Below are 23,280 nucleotides of genomic sequence, written 5' to 3' on the forward strand. Positions count from 1 at the left end.
ATTCTGATTGTTCAGTTTCTGCTCCTTAATGTTCTTCAAGTTACTTGCATCTTATCTCAAGCTTTTGATTTTCAGTTCTAGTCGGATTTTCTATTTTGGTTTTCCAGTTGGTTTTCCGATTGGTTTCTGTGGCAACAATCCTAGTTCTTCCGTTACTATCACAGCTGTACTGTAGGCAAGCTGATTCAATTCTTCAATTGAAGTTATATTGACAGTTGCAAGTGCAGAGTTAATATCTTCCATCAGTGGGACAAATTGTTTCTTGCTTATGTTTTTTAAGGCTGGCAGTCTCTTTCGCTCTGCATTGGATCCTGCATGAGCAAGTATGCTGCCTTTGAGTCATAGTGCCAAGTGTCTCATTTGCCGTTTCTTGCTGTCTTTCCAAGTTTTCATCAGGTTCCAGTTGTGCAGTGACTCCAGACCTTATTGGAGCTTCTACTGGTGCCAGATCAGATTTTGGTGTTTCTATTTTCCAAATTTTCTGTATTTCTTCTAATTCGACTTCACTGAACATTTGATTCCTGATTATGAGTCGTCGCTGATTGGCCAGTTGAAGTTCCGTTATTTTTGAGTCTGCATGTTCTTGTTTCCATAATTGGTACATCCGTCTTTGATATCCACGCTTTTCAGGCTCCAAGTTGTAATAACACTTCATGATTGTGCGATTCTCTGACATTGATGATGAACCGGGGTGGCGCAGCAGGTAGAGTGCAGTACTGCAGGCCATTGAAGCTGACTGTAGATTTGTAGGTCAGCGGTTCAAATCTCATCACCGGTTCAAGGTTGACTCAGCCTTCCATCCTTCTGAGGTGGGTAAAATGAAGACCCAGATTGTGGGGGCAATATGCTGGCTCTGTTATAAAGTGCTATTGCTAACATGTTGTAAGCCACCCTGAGTCTAAGGAGAAGGGCGGCATAAAAATCAAATAAATAAATAAATAAATTGAGAATTTCTGCTGCTTTTTGATTTGTAATCTTTGTTTGTTTTGTTCCTGTAGCTCATTTGTTGATGGTTGCCCAGGTTCCACACTAGCCACCGCAGTCCTTCTTATCCTGGGTGACGACCGAGCCAGTATGGACTTCTTTTTGTTTTGTCTCTCCATTAGTTTAAATGTGTTAGGTAAGTTTAGTCTGGCTCCTCTGCTTTGACCACTCTGGCAAGGTTAGACCTATCACTAGTTTACACTACCGCCAGCACAGCTCTTAGCTTCATTGAAGCACACAAGCCCCACTACCACAACAAGGCATACCCATCAGTGGGGATTATTATTATTATTATTGTTGTTGTTGTTGTCAAGCTACCAGTCAGAATTAAGAAAAATAAAACTCAGAGCTTTTTGTAAAAGTTCAAAAGTGAATTTAACAAAATCAGAAATAGAAGCATAGAAAGAAAAGAAAAGTCTGAGAAAATGGTGTGATACAAGCATATATCAAAACCACTTTTCCAAACCCCTTGGGACAATGCACAATCCCCATTATCCATAACCATCAGGTGGGACATGTTGGCCCTCACATCACTTTTCTGGAATTTTCCTCTAACGGTCTCCTCCTGGTACTTAGGAAAACGAAACCTAACTCTCCTCCTGTGCTCTTCCCTACCACACCCTTATCTCTAACCCACCCCGTTCCTATTGACAACCAAGCGAAATAATGGGCAGCATAAGCGAAGGTTGACAATGATTATGGTTATGGTTATGACTTGTATGCCGCCTTTCTCCGAAGACTCGGGGCGGCATACAAGTCTAATTTAGTTTAGTTAAGAGAATGTCTGGTATGATGATGTTGAATGCTGAACTGAAGTCTACAAAGAGGACCCTAGTGTAGGTCATTGGAGATTCAAGATGTTGTAGGATGTAGTGTAGAGCCATATTAACAGCATCATCTGTTGATCTATTTGCTCAGTATGCAAATTGCAGGCAGTATGCAAATTGCAGATGATCCATGATGGTTTTCAAGTGGAACATCAGTAGCCTTTCAAAGGTTTTCATAACTACAGATGTTAGAGCAACTGGTCTGTAGTCATTCAGTTCCTTAATGGAGGGCTTCTTTGGCACTGTGATGATAGTAGAGAGTTTGAAGCAGGAAGGAACATAGCACAACTCTAGTGATTTGTTGAAGATTTGGGTGAAGATGAGGGCCAATTGGTCAGCACAGACTTTTAAGCAAGCAGGAGTTATCTTGTCTGGGCTTGGTGCTTTTCCAGGCTTCTGTCTGTGAAATAGATCTTTCACTTCCTTTTCTGTGATCACTATGGGTTGTAAACCCAATGGGATGGGTTCGGTTGCAGAAGATTTGGCTGTTGTTGGTGTGTCTGGGATGGGGTGTGTGCAGATAGGTGGTTGTGGTTTCTTTTCAAACTTCTTTTCAAACTTTTCAGATAAATATCAATTAAGGACAAAATGTCAAAAAGGATTCTGAAGAAGGCAAGGGACACAAAAGAGAAAATGAAGTAAAAGCATTTGTGATAAACAACTCTAAATATGGACATGACAAAGGGGCGTGAATAAGACATTAAGGAATCTATAAATGATGTACTCTGTATTGAGCAAATCACCCCCAGAGATACACGGGTGATCTCTTCGGGTCCCTGCATGCAGAGCAGTCTATTTTTTGTCAATAAAGTATTTTCCCTTTTATTATCTTGGTCTCCTGGAAATTTTTCTTAAAGATTTGGTGCCCAATGTGGGGTACTCAGAACTTTTTTCTGTATGAGGAAGGGTAGAAGCTTGACTGGGCACCCTTACTGGATAATTTTTTTTCAGTAGCTGGGTCTTCTTTTACTCCCTTGTCCAGGAATTAGCTTCTTTTCTAACTGAGGGGCCAGGAGAATAAGAGACTTCCCAGTGAAGAATTGCAGCTGCTAGCGAAAGCAAGCGTCTTTGGTAAGTTGGGCAAGGGGTCTGATCCTGTAAAGAGGGGTGGTAATGTGTAAATATATGAGTGGTTACATGTGGGCACAATGAGCATGTAGGAAATGTCTCTATATTTGTGCTGAGCTCTTGTACACGGGAGCGAAAAGACATGTTGGGTGGTGAAACCGTTAAGTTGAAGGTGTTTAATATGGTATTGGGGCCTGGCTTGTTTCTTATGTTTCACCTCTGGGTGAACATGTAAGACTTAATGAAACAGGGGTTTTATTATGGAACACTTGAACAAGGTGTTGGTATTTAAATGTAGAACTAGGTTATAACACATGCTAGGAATATGATCTGGTTTTTATTGGGTTTAGTACACTTAAAGCGACAGCAGGTGCTGCTGTTGAATGTTGGGTTTCTCCTTCTTTCCCCTCCTTTACAAGACAGGGGAAGTAGGCTTTCCCAAAGGCTGCTTGTAAGTTGAAAAACAGAATAGAGACTATGGCTCTGAATGGAAAAAGCAGCTGTGAAATGCAGCATTTCACCCCTTTGGTTGTATTTTTGTCTTTTTGGCTTAAGGAGTTACATATGCTTATAGTTATACTGATCTTAAATAAAACAAGATGATAGCAAAGGACAGAAAGGAATCTTTTGGCAGGAATAGGAGTTTTGGGAAACCTACCTGTAAATGTGGAATTGCTTTTTGGAGCTATAATAAGTTTTATGTATGGAAGAGCTTTAGACCTATTAGTAAAAGATATGTGTTTCAGTTGGCAGGATGTTAATTAAAAGGTCTTTTTATTAATTGAATTGGAGTTAGGAATGTGTTTAGGGATGAACCGAGATTATAGTATTGTTTGTTTAAGACAGGGAATTGAAGTGTTGATGTGAATGCCGCATTGGTGCCAAATTGAGTGCCAAGCTGCTAAATATATATTTTTTAGAATGTGAGATTATGGTTATTGAAGAGATATTTTTTGGGATTCCTGGTGCAGCGGATGAAGAAGGAAAATTGATTTATTGATATAGTCAGCAGGTAATGAGGGAATTTTGAATAAGCTTTATTTGAAGGAAGAGAAAATTTGTAATTGTATAATGAATATTGTAGTGTGATAGATGGCATGTGTTTAATACAGGCTTGGATATACATGAGAACAAAGGCAGAAGGTTTACAGTTATGTAGCTGAGTTGTTGAGTTTGTTTATTATGTATTATTGGTAGTGGTTTGAGGATGAGAGAAGATATAAAGCTCCCTGACAATTTTATGTTGTTTAGTTGACAGTTGGCAGGAGAGGAGGAAATCCCGTGTTAGTGAATTCTCATATTAATGTACAGAGGTATGTGTGAAGGAGGTTTCTTTCATGTATAATTGAGTAGTATGATGTCAGGATTTCTGGATTTGGTTCTGTTTAAGGGAGGAGAAAATTGTTTGTGAGCCTTTTATTGTGTGGCATTCTTTTCCCTTTACACATTGTTCTCTCTGTAGTCTATAATCTAAGAGAATGAGGGGAGGTGTAGCTGGTTTTTTTCATCATGGCATAGATAGTGTTTATGTATATGTTTGGAGTTGTGATTGGTGCAGTTGTTCAGTGTTTTATTTTGTTTGTTTGTTGTACTGATGAAAATATACTCCTATGTGAAGATTGTTAGAGGACAAGTAATGGGAAGTAGGATAGATGATAGGGGTAAGTAGTAGGATGCTGGAGTGCAGCCAGCTATTGTATAGTGGAGTGGTTTGCCTGTTTTAAGAAATGGTATGGGGATGTTTGCTGGAGCAGGGGGTTGGACTACATGACCTTTAAGGTCCATAGCAACTCTGATGGTTATAATAATAGTGTCGGTGTTTGAGTTGTTTGTGGCAGTAGAAGTCAGTTTAGCTACAAAGTGTAATAAAAGTGTGCAGGGCCGCCATCAGGAATTTTGGGGCCCCATACAGCCTAAGTGTCTGCCCCCCCCCCCGCCATTTTAAAACTACTTTATTTTGCAACATACCAATTATGTATTAAATTTACCTTTCACAAAAAAAAATTAAACCCTGCCACTACAACAAAAAGACTCGGGGTGGCTGACAACAACAATAATCCAATATAGAGAGTACAAATCCAATATTAAATAAAAAGCTAAATTTAAAACCCATAAATATTAAAAACAATCGTTACTGCACAAATTAGGGTGTACATAGGCTTCTAAGGGGGCGTACCACATGGGAATTCCTTTGTATAGTTTAATTTTGATTTTTTTCCAAGTGCCAATAAGCGATTTCCTAATCAAGTGATTGGAGAAGTATTTGTGGGTTGTCGGCTTTTCGTCCCAGAGATAATAGTGCCACCCTGAATGGAGGTCGTGGCCTTCTAACTTAAGAAGTCTAGTATTTGTTAGACTCATCCAGTCTCTCGTCCAAGCTAGAGATGCAGCGATATAGTAATCCTTCCAAATTGGGAGTGCCAGTCCACCTTCTTCTTTCTTTCCTTGTAAATATTTTAGTCGAATTCGGGGACGTTTATTTTGCCAGATGAAATTGTTAGTTAATTTAGTCAAATTATTGAAAAATTCCTGTTTTAATTGTATAGGGATTGTTTGAAATAGAAACAAAATTTTGGGCAGAGTATTCAGTTTTATGGCTGCAATTCTCCCAAGTAGGGAAAGTTGTAAATTCCTCCATTTTGACAGGTCTGCTTGTATTTTATCCATTAATATATCATAGTTATTTGATTTTAAGCTAGACACTCTGTTTGTCAAATTGATGCCGAGATATTTAATTTTTGTGACAATTTGAATATCCATTTTGGCTGATAAAATATCTTTCTGTGCTTGTCGCATGTTTTTAGTTAGAATTTGGGTTTTAGTTTTGTTTATTTTAAGGCCTGCCACTGTACCATAATCTTCCAGAACTTCTAATAATTTGGGACCTGAGTCTAAGGGATCTTCTAAGATGAATACCAGGTCATCTGCGAAAGCTTGCAGCTTATAGGTTTCTTTCTTACAATTTAATCCCCTTATATCTTCCTTGTCTCTAATAATTCTTGTTAATACTTCGAGGGTTAAAATGAATAATAAAGGGGACAGTGGACATCCTTGTCTTGTGCCTTTGTATAGAGAGATTTTTGTTGATGTATCTCCATTAAGAATAATATAAGCTGATTGGACAGAGTAAATAGCTTTTATTGCATTGATAAATTTGGGGCCAAATTCCATATATTCAAGCTGTTTAATCATAAATTTCCAAGACACGTTGTCGAAAGCCTTCTGGGCATCAAGAAATATTAATGCCACTTGTTTCTCATTATGAGCTTCATAATACTCCAGCGTGTCTAGCACGATTCTAATGTTGTTCTTTAGCTGTCTCCCGGGGAGAAAACCGTTTTGATCTGAATGTATAAAATAATTTAGAAATCCTTTAATTCTACTCGCTAAAATGGAGGTGAAGATTTTGTAATCGGCATTTAAGAGAGAAATCGGGCGGTAATTAGATATATCTGTATGATCTGTGTCTTTTTTGGGGATTAACGCTAGGTTTGCTTCTGTCCATGAAGTTGGGATTTTACCTCTATCTAGAGCCTCATTTAACGTCTCTAATAGGGCCTTTTCCATTTCTTTAGGAAGATCTTTATATAGTTCTGTGGGGAGTCCATCCGGACCTGGTGCTTTATTATTTTTTTGGCTTTTAATTGCTTCCTTTAGTTCTATATCGGTGATCGGTTTATTGATTATATTGACCATTTCTTGTGGTACTTTGGGTAATTTAGCCTGTTCTAGGATTTCTTGGATTTTTAGATCTTGAGTATTGTTTTGTATAATATCAGTATATTCATAAAGTTTACTATAAAAGTCGCTAGCAATCTTTTTTTTTCTTTCCAAGTCGTAGCATGGTTCCCCATTTTTGTTTTTTAGACAGTTTATAAGTTTCTTTTCTTTTTGCTTTCTGAGCTTATTGGCTAACCATTTGCTAGGTTTATTGGCATTTTCAAAGTTATATTGGTTAGTTTTTTTAATTTGTTGTGCCCAATTTTGTTGATCGATTAAATTTAGTTGATGTTTAATTTGTAGCATATTTTGTTTAATTTCATTTTTTGGGGGGAAGTTCTGAAGTTCTTCTTCTAAGGCCTTATATTCTTCTTCTAATTTAGCTGATTTCTGTTTTTTTTGTTTAAATTCTTTGGCCATATATGAAATAGCTATCCCTCTGATAACAGCTTTGGCTGTATCCCAAACATTTTGAAGGTTAGTGTGTTCTTTTGGGTTTTCATGGAAGAAATAGTTCATTTCAGTTTTGAATTTTTGCTTAAAATCTTCCTGGCTTAGTATGGATTTTTGAAGAGACCATCTACAACACTGTTTAGTTCCTTTCCAAGTGACTTTGAGCGCACTGTGGTCTGAGATGTAATTAGGATCTATCTCTATCGAATGAATTTTAGTATTAATTTCTGTTGTTGCCCAGACCATATCCAATCTTGACCAAGATTGATGCCTATCAGAATAAAAGGTAAATTTTTTAAGGTTGGGGTTTCTGTCTCTCCAGCTATCTTTCAATTTTAGTTCTTTAATTAGATCGAAAAAGGTTTTCGGTAATATTCTTTTCTTTTGTTTGGTCATTTTATCATTCTTATAATCCAATTCATTGTTAGTTATACCATTAAAATCACCTAATAAGCAAATATTGTCTGTGGAATATTCTTTAATGGTATTTAGTAATTTTTTATAAAATTTTTCTTGGCCTTCATTCGGAGCGTAAATATTTATTAAAGTTATTATATCCCGTTCTATAGTTAGTTCTAAAATTAAAACTCTACCCTCCCTATCTTTGTATTTCAATTTAGCTTGGATGTTAGAGTTGATGTAACATATTACACCTCTCTTTTTTTCCACGGCAAGTGACGTGAACAGATTCCCCAGTTTGTTTCTTTTTAGTAAATGTTCAAATTTATTTTTGATATGGACTTCTTGCATTGCAATAACGTCAAAATTTGATTTGGCAATTTTGTTTAAAATTTGGTTTCTTTTTTTTGGTGCATTTAATCCATTTATATTAATTGAATATAACTCAATTCCCTTGATTGATTTTTCTTGTGCCGAATTTAAATTATCTATACTTGGGTCTTGTAGCCCTTGTACTTCTTGTTTCTTTTGGGTATCCTGTATAGCCATTATTACCTAAAGTTAAATTATCAATAGCCTGAGTTCCTTCCGAACTTATTGGAATCTGTTCTATAGGTTGTGCACTAGTGGAAGGGAGGTTCCTTGTTCCGATACCGTCTTGTATCTCAGATGTTCGTTCAGTGCGAAAATTTTTGTCGAAAAATTCTTCTGCTTTTTCGACCGAATCAATTTTTAGCTTTCTGTCTTGCCAGGTCACGAGCATACCCTCTGGGACAAGCCATCTAAAGTTTATATTGTGTCTGGTCAGTTTGGCTGAAAAAAAGGTGTATGGCCTACGTAGGTCTCTGACGTGTTTTGGGACTTGTTTTAAAATTACCAATTGTCTCCCCTTGTACTCTATGGGATCTTCCCGAGCTCTGTGAAGGATTTCATCCCTGACTGATTTTTTGATAAACTTGATGTGAATTTCTTTGGGGAGGTTATGGCGTCTAGCATATTTAGTATTTATTCGATAGACTTCATCGATTTCATTTAGCATTATGTCCTTTTCAATGCCCAGCGCCTTTGAGAGAATATCGGCCATAATGTCTGGTAGGTCTTCACTTTTTTCCTCCCTAAGATTTTGAAATCTAAGATATTGATTAGCTTTTTCGCTCTCTAATTGAATTACTGTACTCTCTAAATCTTTGTTGGCGTGGATTAATTTTTCTGTCAGGTCTTCCATTTGTTTATGATCTTGGTCTATTCTATCTTCTAAGACCTGAATTCTTTGTTCTTGTTTAATCATTTGCTGTTGAAAAGCCTCATGCCTTTTGTCCATGTTTTGCATCCTCTCTTTTAACTCGGATGTATCGTTCCTCACCTCGCCTAGTTCTTTTTTAATATCTTGATGGTTCTTAAGCATTAGCTCCTGCATTTGAAGCAGCGTAGCTTGGAGGTCTTTATAGGAATTGGACCTCTCTCTAGGTAACATATCTTCCAGAGATCTCTGGGTAGAGGGACTTGGTATGGCTGAGGTAGAATGGGTAATTGATTTCTTCCCAGATCCTAGTCTAGACAAATTAGAAAGGCTTGTCATTTTTGCGACGGACCACCAGCTAGCCCACTTATACAGTTGTCTAATGGTCCGATCCAGAATTTAATATAAATAGAGTGAAATGTTGAACTTTAGGTAATATAAAGACTGAAGAGCGATTCCAGTTAAGCCAATTAGAAATCCTTAAAAAACCTTAGAACAAATAGCAAGAAGGGGGTAGTAAGTAGCTAAGAGAAATAGAAAGAGAGATAAGTAATAGGAAAGTGGTAAGGTAAATTAGATTCTGTTATTTTGTGTAAATATAAAAGCTTGAAAATGTTTCTTCCCTCTAAAGAAAGAAAATAAGGAAGGAAAAATAGAAGGAATAGATTCTAACAGGTTGTATATTGATTAATTATATATATTATATTAATTGAGTATATATAGATTATACAGAGTATCTTAATTATAGTAAACTTCTAAGTAAGGTGTCATTTACTAAGGACCAATAGCAAATTAACAAAAACAAAGTAACATATATAAATTGAATCAGATTATTACAGTAAGTAAATCTTATCTTATATTTCTATTTCTATTATTCTATTTCTATTATTAACCTATATAGTTTATAATTAATAGTTAATACTCAGGGGGAAAGATCACTTGAAAAGTTGGTGGTGTATTCAAATATCCTATAGCAAAGTTGTCTATACAGGTAGGCAATGGTTATCAGTTAATATATACAGTAGATTGGTAAGTTGATACAATTGGTAGCAGTTGATATCTTGTTATATTAAATATATTATATTAAGTAGTAGAGTCAATAAATTCATTCAAGTAAATTCATTACATTTAGATTAATTAAGATATTAAATATTTGGTGTAAATAATGAAGTTATAAGTTAAAGGAAATCAGATTTGGTATAGTACAAGAACCTTATGTGAATTATCAACTGTAAATAGGGATTAGGAATTAGCAAGACATTAGAGCTGAAAAGTTACTTAATGTACATTTAAATAGAATATCAAACCCTTCTAAATCTTCCAAGTCTAAGTCGTAGAGTTCAGGTAGGATTTCAATGATGTTGCAAGCTGTTGATTATTGGATTCGTTGATTAGATTGGTAAGTAGTTTACTAGAGATTTTCGATATTAACGTGGACGCTCCCAGGGTCTTCTCTCACCGATGTAATTTATAGAACTTTCCAGTGCTATGGTTTCGCACGTTCAGACTGGATTGCATTGGGAAATCTGCAGCAGATCCTTCTGTAATGAATCCTTCCTTACTGCCGGATTGTCAGAGTAAAGCACACGCCCGGACTGTGACTCAGCAACAAAAAAGGAGATCAGAAGAAGAAGCAGGAAACCGGAAGTTCATGAATCGCGCTGATAACACGGAGCCTCTAAATAGGCTTCAAAAGTAAGGGAAGACAAAGCGGGAGCACTTCTGAGGCAGTAGAAAAACCCTCTGGGACGTCAGATCTTCGTACTGTGTGTAAAAACTTAGAACGATGTTAAAGATAAAATAGGATGTCAGAGATTGTTGCGACCCAAAGCGCTAGGTTGCCGCCAGCCTGGAAGGGGAAGGTGTCGGTTCCTCCTTCTCCGGTCGGAGCTGCTTAGTTTTCGAGCTTAAAAGACGCTGCCCATAAGGGGGGAAGAAAAAAGAAGCTCTGGTTGTGAATCTCCCGTACGGTTTAGTCTGGTATGTTATTACTCAACTCCGTCGTCTCGTTCGCCTCCGCTAATCGCCGTTTAGCTGTATCCAGCAGGGAGCTCTCTAGGCCGCCATGTTGCTCCTAGCTTACAGGCACTCAGTCGTGAAGGGGTTTGGTTGCTCCGTTGATCAGGCTGCCGCCTCGAGATCGAACTAGCGTCACCCCCAATCTGTCAGACCCCTGATCGCGGGGTCTGTGGCCCCCGAGGGACCTAAGAGAACCTATAAAAACGGAGATGTAATACGGAGCTCAGCTCCACACTGTCCGTTCAGCTCCTCCGCTGGCTCCGCCCCCCAAGACCAGTCTTTTCTTGAAGGTCACTAGTGTTGGAGTGTTTACCAACTCTGTGGGCAAGCCATCCCACTGGTTGATCGCTCTCACAGTCAAAAAGTTCCTCCTTATTTCCAGGTTGAATCTCTCCTTGGACAGCTTCCAACCATTGCTTCTTGTCTGGCTCTCTGGTGCTTTGGAAAGTAATGTGTTCCCCTCCTCCCTGTGGCAGCCTCTCAAGTATTTGTAGACTGCTATAATGTCCCTCCTGAACCTTATCATTATGGCTGCTCTCTTCTGCACTTTTTCTAGAGTATCAATGTCTCTTTTGTAGTTTGGTGACCAACCTGAATGCAGTACTCTAGGCGTGGTCTAACTATGGCATTATAGAGTGGTATTAGCACCTTCCTTGCCTTGGAGTGTATTCCTCTGTTTATGCAGCTTAAGACTGTGTTGGCTTTTTAAGCTGCCACTACACATTGTTGGCTCATGTTTAGTTTGTTGTCCACTAACACTCCAAGATCTCTCTCACATTCATTGCTATTGAGAGTGTTTTTGCCCAGTTTGTATGTGTGTTTTGGGTTTTTCTTACCTAGGTGTAGTATCCTACTTTTCTCTGCATTGAACTTCATTTTGTTTGTTTTGGCCCATTGCACTAATCTTTTTAGATCTCTTTGTATCCTGAACCTATCCTCTAGGGCAGTGTTTCCCAACCTTGGCAACTTGGAGATATTTGGACTTCAACTCCCAGAATCCCCCAGCCAGCAAATGCTGGCTGGGGAATTCTGGGAGGAAGTCCAAATATCTTCAAGTTGCCAAGGTTGGGAAACACTGCTCTAGGGTGTTGGCCACTCCCGCCAGCTTGGTGTCAAAAACTAAAATAATAACCAAGAATATGTCCAATGAACAGAATCAAGAAATAGAAAGGAAATTGGAAAAGTAGTATTGGCAAGATGTTCAACAATTAAAAACGATAACTATACTGTATTAAGTAAACAAATAGAAAAAGACTTAGAAAATTGGAACAAATTACCCATCTCACTATTAGGAAGAATTTCGACTATTAAAATATCTATCCTCCATTCCAAACCATCCCGATAAAACTGGACAGAAAATATTTTCAAAGTTTAAATAAAACGACACTGAAATTCCTTTGGGCAGGGGGAAAAATCAAGGCTTAAATTAAAATATTTGCAAGATAATAGAAAGCAAGGCATACCGGACAATGTTCCCTCTAATTTTTTTTCGGTGTGGGCGGAAAAGTATAGTGTCTGAGCGACAGTCCCTTTGGGACTGGGCGGCATAGAAATAAATAAATAAATAAATAAATGAGAAAAAAATTCCCTTCTTTTTTTATTAAATGAAATTAATAATACTGTAAAACAAAACCAAAATCTATTACTATTATTATCTTCTCTTTTTCCATCCCTGTCTGCTCCCCCCTTGTGTGTGTGTGTGTGCGTGTGTGTGTGAACTCTTGAACCATTTCCAATTAGAGGTGAGCTATTGAAAATGGTTCAAGAGTTCACACACACACACACACACACACAAAACGCTAGGTTTTTTTTACTCTGTTATTATTTGGATGCTTTTTACCATATGCTTTAAATCAAGAGTCATTTCTCTCTCTTTCTCTCTTCCCCTCTTGCTCTCTCTCTTTCTCTCTCTCTCTTGCTTTCTCTCTCTCTCACTCTTTCTTTCTATCTCTCTTGCTTTCTTTCTCTTCTCTCACTTGCTATCTCTCTCTCCCCCCTTTCATCTCTCTCTCTTTCTCTCTTGTTTTCTTTCTCTCTCTCTGTTGCTTTCTTTCTCTTCTCTCTCTTGCTATCTCTCTCTCCCCCCCTTTCTCTCTTTCTCTCAGCAGCGGCATTGGGCAGTAACCGTGGGGCAGCAGCAGGGTGATCAGCTGTGAGGCGGAGCTCCGGAACGGAGGCACCGATGGTGAGGGGGCTGCGAGAGCGCTTTCTCCGAGTGCTTCGGGAACACCTGCCCTGCCTCTACTGCAGGCCCCTTGCTGGAAGTCTGGGACGAAAGTGCTCCCAGCGAAGGGGCTGCGAGAGGGGTGGGGCGGGCATTCCTGAAGCCCGCGGAGAAAGCCTTCTCTGGCAGCCCCCTGGCTGGCAGCGCTTTCATCCCACAGCCGCCACTGCCGCTGGAGAAGTCACGCCCCAAGGCAGGAGGCGGCGGAGGAGGAGAGGGGGTGGATCGGGCGGGCGGGGGGCATTTGGCCGGAGGCACCGTGGGGAGGCAGGGGCAGCCGCGGCTCCCTTTCCTCCTCCTACCGCACCTCCCTGCCCCTGCCCCCCCGCGGGCGGGCAGGGGGATGGGGAGCACGCGCCCATGGAAAAGGGTGCGTGGGGGATATTTTGGGGCACGCACGCACGTGCGCAGCTTACGGGGAACGGTGATACCGGACAGAATTTTATTACCAAGCGGCAACCCTACAATGGATAATTGATTTAATATCATTAAATAATAGCAGAATATTGGCATTAGAGGGACATGAACTACAGGCAGGATGGCACAATTTCCTATGGTATGAAAAACACAAATCACACTCTTACTTTTACAATCACAAAATTAGGGAATCATTACGCAGAATATGGCTCAAAATAAAATGACAACACTATAGAGAAATACCCCCATGGATCTCTAGTATGGATGCAGTCATATATCCCAATTCATTGGATACACAAAATATAATAAGATATGAAGAAATCCTACATTCACAAGGAAACTTAAAGGACTTAGAAAGTATAAAACAAAAAGGTATTAATTTAGATTGGTGGAAATATCACCAAATTAGTTCAAAATTCAATGTAGACAAAAAGAAAGATGGAATAGCAAAAGAAATAACAGAATTAGAACAAAATAATATTGGGACCAGGGGGAAAATTATAACAAAAATTTATAACTATTTATAGAATTACAAAATGGAGGAAGAAGTTGTTAAAGGAAGCATGGTAAGTTAGGCAAAATATTTGGCCATTTGGACCACTGGAAATTTTTTTTAGATCTTATAAATTAACTAAAGCAACTACATATAAAGAGAACCAATATAAAATGTTTTATAGGTGGCACTTGCCACTGGCGAAATTGGCTAGAATGTATAAAAATATTAATGCTTAATGTTGGAATGCCATCAAAGTGATGAAACCTATTGGTGGACCTACCCAACAATAAAAAATTGGAACAATACATACATGGTTGGAAGACATAACACAACACAAAATAAATGTGAGGCTGGAAACATATTTATTAGGTATATTCAATGGAAAAATAGAAAGAAAATATTGATACATCATTCTACATATACTAACAGCAACAAGAATAACATTAGCATAACACTGGAAACAGGACGAAGTGCCAAATCAAAATTTTATTATTAGGAAAATACTAGTGTGTGTGGAATTAGATAAACTTACATATGAATTATGATAAAGAAGATTCAGAATTTTATGAAGTTTGAAATATGTTTTATACATGGGAAAAAAATTCAGAGGGAAAAGTCTATATAGTTACAGGTATACACATAGGGAAAAATAAATGTTACAAAATGAAGAATGGATATGTAAGAAAAGATATATAAAGAATAGAAGTAATGTATATGATAAAAGGTGATATTAATAGTTAAACAGATTGATAATTGAGAACTTACATAAGAACATAAGAACATAAGAAGAGCCATGCTGAATCAGGCCAAAGCCCATCGAGTCCAGCATTCTGTGTCATACAGTGGTCCACCAATTGTACATGGGGATCTTGAGTAGAAAGAGAAGGCAAAACCCTCTCTTTCCCTTGACCTCCAACAAATGGTACTCAAGGAAATCCTGCCTGCCTCAAACAACATAGAGGCGACACATGGACATCCGTTTCAATAACCACCAATACACTTGGCATCCATGAATCTGTCTAATCCTGCCTTGAAGCTATCAAGGCTGACAGCTGTCACGACCTCTTCTGGAAGTGAATTCCATAAACCAATGACCCTCTGGGTGAAAAAATATTTCCCTTGATTTGTCCTCACTTTCTTACCTATGAGCTTTAGGGAATGCCCCCTCGCCCTAGTATTGTGTGATAGAGAAAATAATTTTTCTCTATCCACCTTTTCTATCCCATGCATGATTTTATACACTTCGATCAAGTCACCCCTTAAATGTCGTCTTTCAAGGCTAAAGAGACCAAGGCATTGCAACCTGGTTTCATAAGGGAGGTGCTCCATTTCCTTGATCATACTTGTTTCCCTTTTGTGCACCTTTTCTAGTTCCATTATATCCTTCTTGAGATGAGGTGACCAGAACTGTACACAGTACTCCAAGTGTGGTCTCACCATCAATTTGTACAGAGGCAATACAACACTTACTGACTTATTTTCGATTCCCTTCCTAATCATGCCAAGCATGGAATTTGCTATTTTTACTGCTGCTGCGCACTGGATTAACATCTTCATTGAGCTGTCCACCAAAATCCCAAGATACCATTCTTTGGTTGTCTCAGAAAGCTTGGTCCCTATTACCTGTATATACATGGAAATATGACATCAATGCAATTTACTGTAAAAGGGTCACAGAGGTTTAATGTATTTTGTTTGCTTGTTTGTTTGTGCCTTTTAATGTTTTGTCTGTATGGTTTTGTTTAAAGTCTGTCTTAAATGTCTTTTTAAAATGTTTATATTCAATAAAAATATTTTTTTAAATTCCATATTGGATATCAACAATAGAAACTTTGGCACACCCTAGTAGAATAGACCGGAATAATATTCCAAATTACAGGGACATTATATTGCAGATAAATAAGTTAAAATCAGCAACAGAATTAGAGAAGCAAGGAATTAAAATAGATTGGTTTATGAACGTACAACTACAAGCAAGATATCAAGAAGACATTAAAGAAGAAGGAATTCATTTTGAAAAAACAAAATTAGATGAAATTTTATTTGGAATAGATGAAAAATTGATAAAGAAATTTTATATTTATTTGTTGTCCACTGAATTCGAATTTGAACAGGTGAAAGAGACTATGATAAAATGAATGAGGCATATAGAATAGAATAGAATAGAATTATATATTGGCCAAGTGTGATTGGACACACAAGGAATTTGTCTTGGTGCATATGCTCTCAGTGTACATAAAAGAAAAGATACATTTGTCAAGAATCATGTGGTACAACACTTAATGATTGTCGTAGGGGTCAAATAAGCAATGAATTTATTATCAATATTAATAAATCTTAGAATACAAGCAACAAGTTACAGTCATACAGTCTCAGTGGGAGGAAAAGGATGATAGGAATAATGAGAAAAAACTAGTAGAAATAGAAGTGCAGACTTAGTAAAAAGTTTGAGAGTGTTGAGGGAATTATTTGTTTAGTAGAGTGATGGCGTTTGGGGAAAATAATGTTCTTATGTCTAGTTGTTTTGGTGTGCAGTGCTCTGTAGTGACGTTTTGAAAGTAGGAGTTGAAACAATTTGTGTCCGGGATGTGAGGGGTCAGTAACTTTAGGTCATACAATAGATATGAATGAGTGGCAACAATTATGGGAAAGGAATTATCAAATGACAATGTCAACAGCTTTTAGAGAGAATATGTATAAGATGTTTTATAGATGGTATATGTCACCAGAGAGGTTAGCAAATATGTTTCAGAATAAATTGATGAAATGGTGGAAATGTAGCTATACACCTGGCTCTTTCTATCATATGTGGGGGACTTGCATCGAAGCTAAAAAATATTGGATAGAAATTCAAATATGGCTTGAGAAGATATTAAAACATACTATTGAGTTAAAACCTGAAATACTTTTGTTGGGTATCTTACCAGATAAATTTAATAAAGAAGAAATAAATTTAATTGTTGACTGCAGCTAGAATTGTATATGCTCAAAATTGGAAACTGAATAAAATACTGACAGATAGAGAAGTGTTAAGGAAGATTATGGATTGCACTGAAATGAATAACAATAAAAATTAAAGATAAAGAAGATGCATAGTTTTATAAAATCTGGGGGAAATTTTAGAAAAATTAGAAATTGTAGAAAATGTCAATTTTTCTTTTTAAAAAACTTTTTAAATAAAAAAACAAACAAAACAAAACATACAGACACACACACACACATATATATATAACACAAAATTTGCTTAATATTTTACAATTGTTTCCATTGATTCATTCTTTTTCTTAAACGTTAATTCAATTCTTCTTTATTTTCTATCCAGCTATATAATTTTCCCCAAACTGTATAGTAGTCTTTATTTTGTTTATTCTGAAATTCATATATTAATTTGCTTAATTTAGCACAATCTAGCATTTTCCTAATCACCATTTCTTCATTTGGTATATTTTCCTTTTTCCAAGTTTTTGCAAACACCAACCTTGCTGATGTTAATATATGTGTTATCAAGTAGTAGTCTTCTTTACTATTCCCAAAACATACATTTCCGGTTTCATTTCCAATTGATAATTTAACATTTCTTTCAACCAGTCTTGAATCCTAGACCAAAATTTTTCTGCTTCCGGACATAACCACCAAATATGATAATACGTACCTATGGCAGATTTGCATTTGGAGCACTTATTACTTATGTTTGGATGAATTTTGGCTAAACGTGCTGGAGCATAATGCCATCAATAAAACATCTTATGTAAAAAATTTTTATACGATACTGACAATGTCATCTTATAATTAATTTTCTATAATTTTTCCCAATCGTCTAACTGAATAGAATAACCAAAATTTGTCATCCATGCTATCATGTTATGTTTAACTATTTCCTCTGTATTTTCATAATTTAGTAAATAATTGTACCTTTTGGAAATACATTTTTAATCTGATCCTATTAAGATTTTATCTATTTCACTAGGTTTTTTACATATTCCAAATTCAATTACGGTAGGTATAATAATAATAATAATAATAATAATAATAATAATAATAATAATAATTAATAATAATAATAATAATAATAATAATAATAATCTATTAGATTTGTATGCAACCCCTCTCCGAAGACTCGGGGCGGCTCACAACAATAATAAAAAACAATATTATACCAAAACAAATCTAATATTAAAAAAGAAGCATATAAAACCCTATCATATTTAAAAACCAAACAGCACATACATACCAAACATAAAATATAAAGAGCCTGGGGGAAAGGTGTCTCAACTCCATGCCTGGCAGTATAGGTGGGTCTTGAGTAGTTTACGAAAGACAAGGAGGGTGGGGGCAGTTTTAATCTCCGGGGGGAGTTGATTCCAGAGGGTCAGGGCCACCACAGAGAAGGCTCTTCCCCTGGGGCCCACCAAATGACATTGTTTAGTCAACGGGACCTGGAGAAGGCCAACTCTATGGGACATTATCGGTCGCTGGGATTCAAGCGGTAGCAGGCGGTTCCGGAGGTATTCTGGTCCAATGCCATGTAGGGTTTTAAAGGTCATAACCAACACTTTGAATTGTGACTGGAAACTGATTGGCAGCCAATGCAGGCCACGGAGTGTTGCACAAACGTGGGCGAATCTGGGAAGTCCCACAATGGCTCTTGTGGCCGTGTTCTGCACGATCTGAAGTTTCCGAACACTTTTCAAAGGTAGCCCCATGTAAAGAGCGTTGCAGTAATCGAACCTCAAGGTGATGAGGCCATGAGCAACTGTGAGCAATGACTCCCTGTCCAAATAGGGCCGCAACTGGTGCACCAGGCAAACCTGGGCAAACGCCCTCCTCACCACAGCCGAAAGATGATGTTCCAATGTCAGCTGTGGATCGAGGAGGACGCCCAAGTTGCAAACCCTCTCGGAGGGGGTCAGTAGTCCCCCCCCCCTAGGGTGATGGACAGACAGATGGAATTGTCCTTGGGAGGCAAGACCCACAGCCACTCCGTCTTGTCTGGGTTGAGTTTGAGTTTGTTGACACCCATCCAGGCCCCAACAGCCTCCAGGCACTGGCACATCACTTCCACTGCTTCGTTGACTGGACATGGGGTGGAGATGTATAACTGAATATCATTGGCATATTGATGATACCTCACCCCATGCCCTTGGATGATCTCACCCAGCGGTTTCATGTAGATATTGAATAGCAGGGGGGAGAGGACCGACCCCTGAGGCACCCCACAGGGGAGAAACCTAGAGGTCGACCTCTGACCCCCCAGTAACACCGACTGCGACCAACCAGAGAGGTAGGAGGAGAACCACTGGAGAACAGTGCCTCCCACTCCCAACCCCTCCAACCGGTGCAGAAGGATACCATGGTCGATGGTATCAAAAGCCACTGAGAGGTCAAGAAGCACCAGGACAGAGGACAAGCCCCTGTCCCAGGCCCGCCAGAGATCATCTATCAACGCAACCAAAGCAGTTTCCATGCTGTAGCTGGGTCTGAATCCAGACTGTTGAGGACCTAGATAATCGGCTTCTTCCAAGGACCGCTGGAGTTGAGCGCCACCACCTTCTCAACAACCTTCCCCATAAAGGGAACCTTGGAGACTGCACAGTAGTTATTAAGCATGGCTGGGTCCAGGGAAAGCTTCCTCAGGAAGGGGCACACAAGTGCCTCCTTATAAGGGGTCAGAAAGGACCCCCTCCCCAAGGAGGCATTGAAAATCTCCTGGACCCAGCTCCGTGTCACCTCTCGGCTGGCCAAAACCAACCGAGAGGGACACAGATTCAGTAGACAGGTGGCGGAACTCACAGCTCCAATGGCCTTGTCCACTTCATCAGGTGTCACCAAATCAAATTATTCCCAAACAGATGGACAAAGACGTTTAGCCCCAATCACCTCGACTGACTCATTGTCAGCCAATACTGTTATGCAATTAGAGTCGAGGTCCGCCCGGATCCGAGCGACTTTATCAGCGAAAAATGAGTTAAATTCCTCAGCACTACCCCGCAAGGGCTCCCCAACTCTCCCCAGATTTAGAAGGGAGCGAGTCACCCTAAACAGAGCGGCCGGGTGGGATTCCGCTGATGTAATCAAGGCGGCATGGTACGTGCATCTTGCCGCCTTGAGCGCCACATTGTAGGTCTTAATAAAAGCTCTTACAAATGTTCGATCAGATTCGGACTTACTCTTCCTCCATCGCTTCTCTAGACGTCTCTTCTGGTCTTTTTTATATCTACTTTGTACCTGAAAATATGGTAACCAATCTAACTCCAGGCCTTCACTTTTGAGTTTTTCTCTGGATTTTAAGAATCCCTTGGGATCTGAGAGTTCTTCATATGTTTTAATTTGGTTTTTATTAATTATATTGGTATGTATTTGAGCTTCCAATGTAGATAGCCATCTAGGCACTTATCTGTAATGTTTTTTACTTACTTTTCTCCAATGTTCAAGTAAGATATTCCGTATCTGGTGTTGTCTAAATTGTGAATGTTTGATGCGCTCTCTTTCCCACAGATGTGTGTGCCATCCCTTAATATTATGTCCCTCCATTGCTAAAATTCTATTGTTGTCCAATTTAATCCATTCTTTAATCCACAGTAATATTGTAGCCTGATAACATAATTCTAAGTTCGGAAGACCAAATCCTCCTCTCAGTCTCGAATCCTGCAGTGCTTTTATACTTATTCTTGTTTTTTTGTTGTGCCAAATAAATATTCAATTTTTCATTTCTCTATTTAGGTGTATTGTTCTCCCTCCCCTCCCCACTTTTTCTATTTTAGATTAAGGTTAGTCTTTCTTTCAAAATTAGATACAATTTAGTTGTTAGATTCTTAATTTGCTGTACAATATGTTTTTACGTATATACACAGTTAAATATTAAGGTATTAAGGTATGAGTGTATTCACAGATATGATTGATCATGATGATATATGTGTTTTTATTTATGTATGTTTTAAGGTGCACAAAAAATAAAAAAAACTATACAAAAAAGATGTTGTAGGATGTGGTGCAGAGTTATATTAACAGCATCATCTGTCGATCTATTTGCTTGGTATGCAAAATGCTATGGGTCTAATAGTGGATCTGTGATGGTTTTCAAGTGGGACATCACTAACCTTTCAAAGTCTTTCATAACTACAGATGTTAGAGCAACTGTAAAAAAAAATCAAATAAATAAACTGGTCTGTAGTTATTCAGTTGCTTGATGGATGGCTTCTTCAGCACTGGGATGATAGTGGAATATTTGAAGCAAGAGAGAGCATGGCATACCTCTAGTGATTTGTTGAAGATTGGGGTGAAGATGGAGGCCAATTGGTCAGCCCAGACTTTGAAGCAAGAAGGACTTTTCTTGTTGCGGCCTGGTGCTTTTTCTGGTTTCTGTCTGTGAAATAGATCTTGTACTTCCTTTTCTGTGATCACCCGGGGTTGTGAATCCAATGAATTGGCAATTCAGTTGTAGGAGGCTTGGCTTTTGTTGGTGTGTTTGGGATGTAGGTTGTGGAGATAGGTGGCTGTAGTTTCCTTTCAAACCTGCAGTAAAACACATTTAGGTCATCTGCCAGTTGCTGATTTCCTTCGGCTTGGGAAGATGGTTTGCTCTAACTGGTGATATTTTTAAGGGTTTTCCATATGTTTGCTGGTTCATTTGTTGAGAACTGATTCCTTAGTTTTTCAGAGTAGTTTCTTTTTGCTGCTCTGATCTCCCTTGTTGATACATTTCTGGCCTGATTGTACAGCATTCTATCATCTTTTCTGTAGGCTTCCTCTTGGGAACAACATAACTGCTTAAGTTTAGCTGTGAACCAAGGTTTAATGTTACTATGTATGCACACGTTCCTGGTCAGTATACATAGATCTTCACGACAACAACAACATCATCATCATCATCAATTGGATTTATATTGATGTTACAATATTTGTGGGTTCATCGAGGTCTGCAGAGGTATCTTCAAAAATATTCCAATCAGTGCAGTCAAAGCAAGCTTGTAGCTTTAATTTTGCTTCTTCAGTCCAAGTCCTCACTGATTTAATCATTGGTTTTGTGGCTTTAAATCTTTGTCTGTAAGCAAATACAATGATCAGAGTGGCCTATAGCTGCTCGTGGTAAGGACCGATAAGCATCTTTTAGTGTTGTATAGCAGTGGTCTAAGGTATTCTTGCCTCTGGTGGGACAATCAACATGCTGAAAGTATTTTGGTAGCTCTTTTTTAAAGTTTGCCATGTTTAAACTGTCACGCTGTGGGTTGACAGCCTCCAAAGACATAAAGAAACATCCTGTAGTTAAATGGTTAACAGCCTGTTCCAGATGATTGGCAGCTGTTCCAGATGATCCTGATGTTCCAGATGATGAACAGTCTTCAACAATCGCAGAGGAAATCCCTGATGATGAACTTGGAGACGGAGATGATGATGAACAATGGACCAAGGTTCCCAGGCGTTCAAAGAGAACCACCAAAGGAACTCCTCCAAAGAGATTTGCACAGCAAGTATCTCAATCTCCTTTTTCTTTCTTGTGTAACAATCTTACACTTCCACCTGAACATTTTCATCAGATAAGACTTTTGCCTGAATCTGAACAAGAGAAGTGGTATGAGGCTATGGAACGTGAACTGGACTGTTTAAAGAAACTTAAGGTGTTCCAACAGGTGGAACCTCCAACAGACAAGAAGATTATTGGCACACGCTGGGTGTATAGAGTCAAAGAAAAACCTAATGAAGGAAAGCTGTACAAAGCTAGACTCGTAGCTCAAGGATTTTCACAAATTTATCCAGATGACTACACTGATACATTTTCACCCACTGTCAGAAATGAAAGTGTCAAAATTGCCCTGATCACTGCTATTGCTTTGAACTTAGAGGTTTTCCAGTTCGATGTAGAGACTGCCTATCTGAACGCTGATCTGAATGAAGAGATCTACGTCAAGAGTGCTCCCGGGTTCCAGGACCGAGAAGGTGATGTCTGGTACCTGCACAAGAGTCTTTACGGCCTGAAACAGAGCGCCCTCATGTGGAACCGCTGCCTCATTCAAAAGCTAAATTTAATGGGCTTCATTAAGTCCGTCTCAGATGAATGCGTGTTCACAAAAGGGCAAGGTAAGATTTATGAAATTGTTCTTGTTTATGTTGATGATATTGTTTACATTGGTCCCAACAAACGCATGAGTGAAACTTTCACTGAGTGTGAATCTACTGTCCAGATACGTTGGCAAAGCGACTACGTTTCATTGGTCTTACATAAAGAGACTGTTGAGATACATGAAGCTTACAAAGGACAGGAAGTTGTTCCTTGAGCCGAAACATGATAAGTACCCTGAAGTGATTTGCTACGCAGATGCTGACTGGGCAGGTGATGTAGAAACACGAAAAAGTACTTCTGGTTACATACTGTTTTTAAATGGTTGTCCTATCTTTTGGAAAGTTAGGAAACAGAAGTTTATTTCTTGCTCTTCAA

This window comes from Erythrolamprus reginae, chromosome 3, assembly GCF_031021105.1.
Source record: "Erythrolamprus reginae isolate rEryReg1 chromosome 3, rEryReg1.hap1, whole genome shotgun sequence".
Taxonomy (NCBI): Eukaryota; Metazoa; Chordata; class Lepidosauria; order Squamata; family Dipsadidae; genus Erythrolamprus; species Erythrolamprus reginae.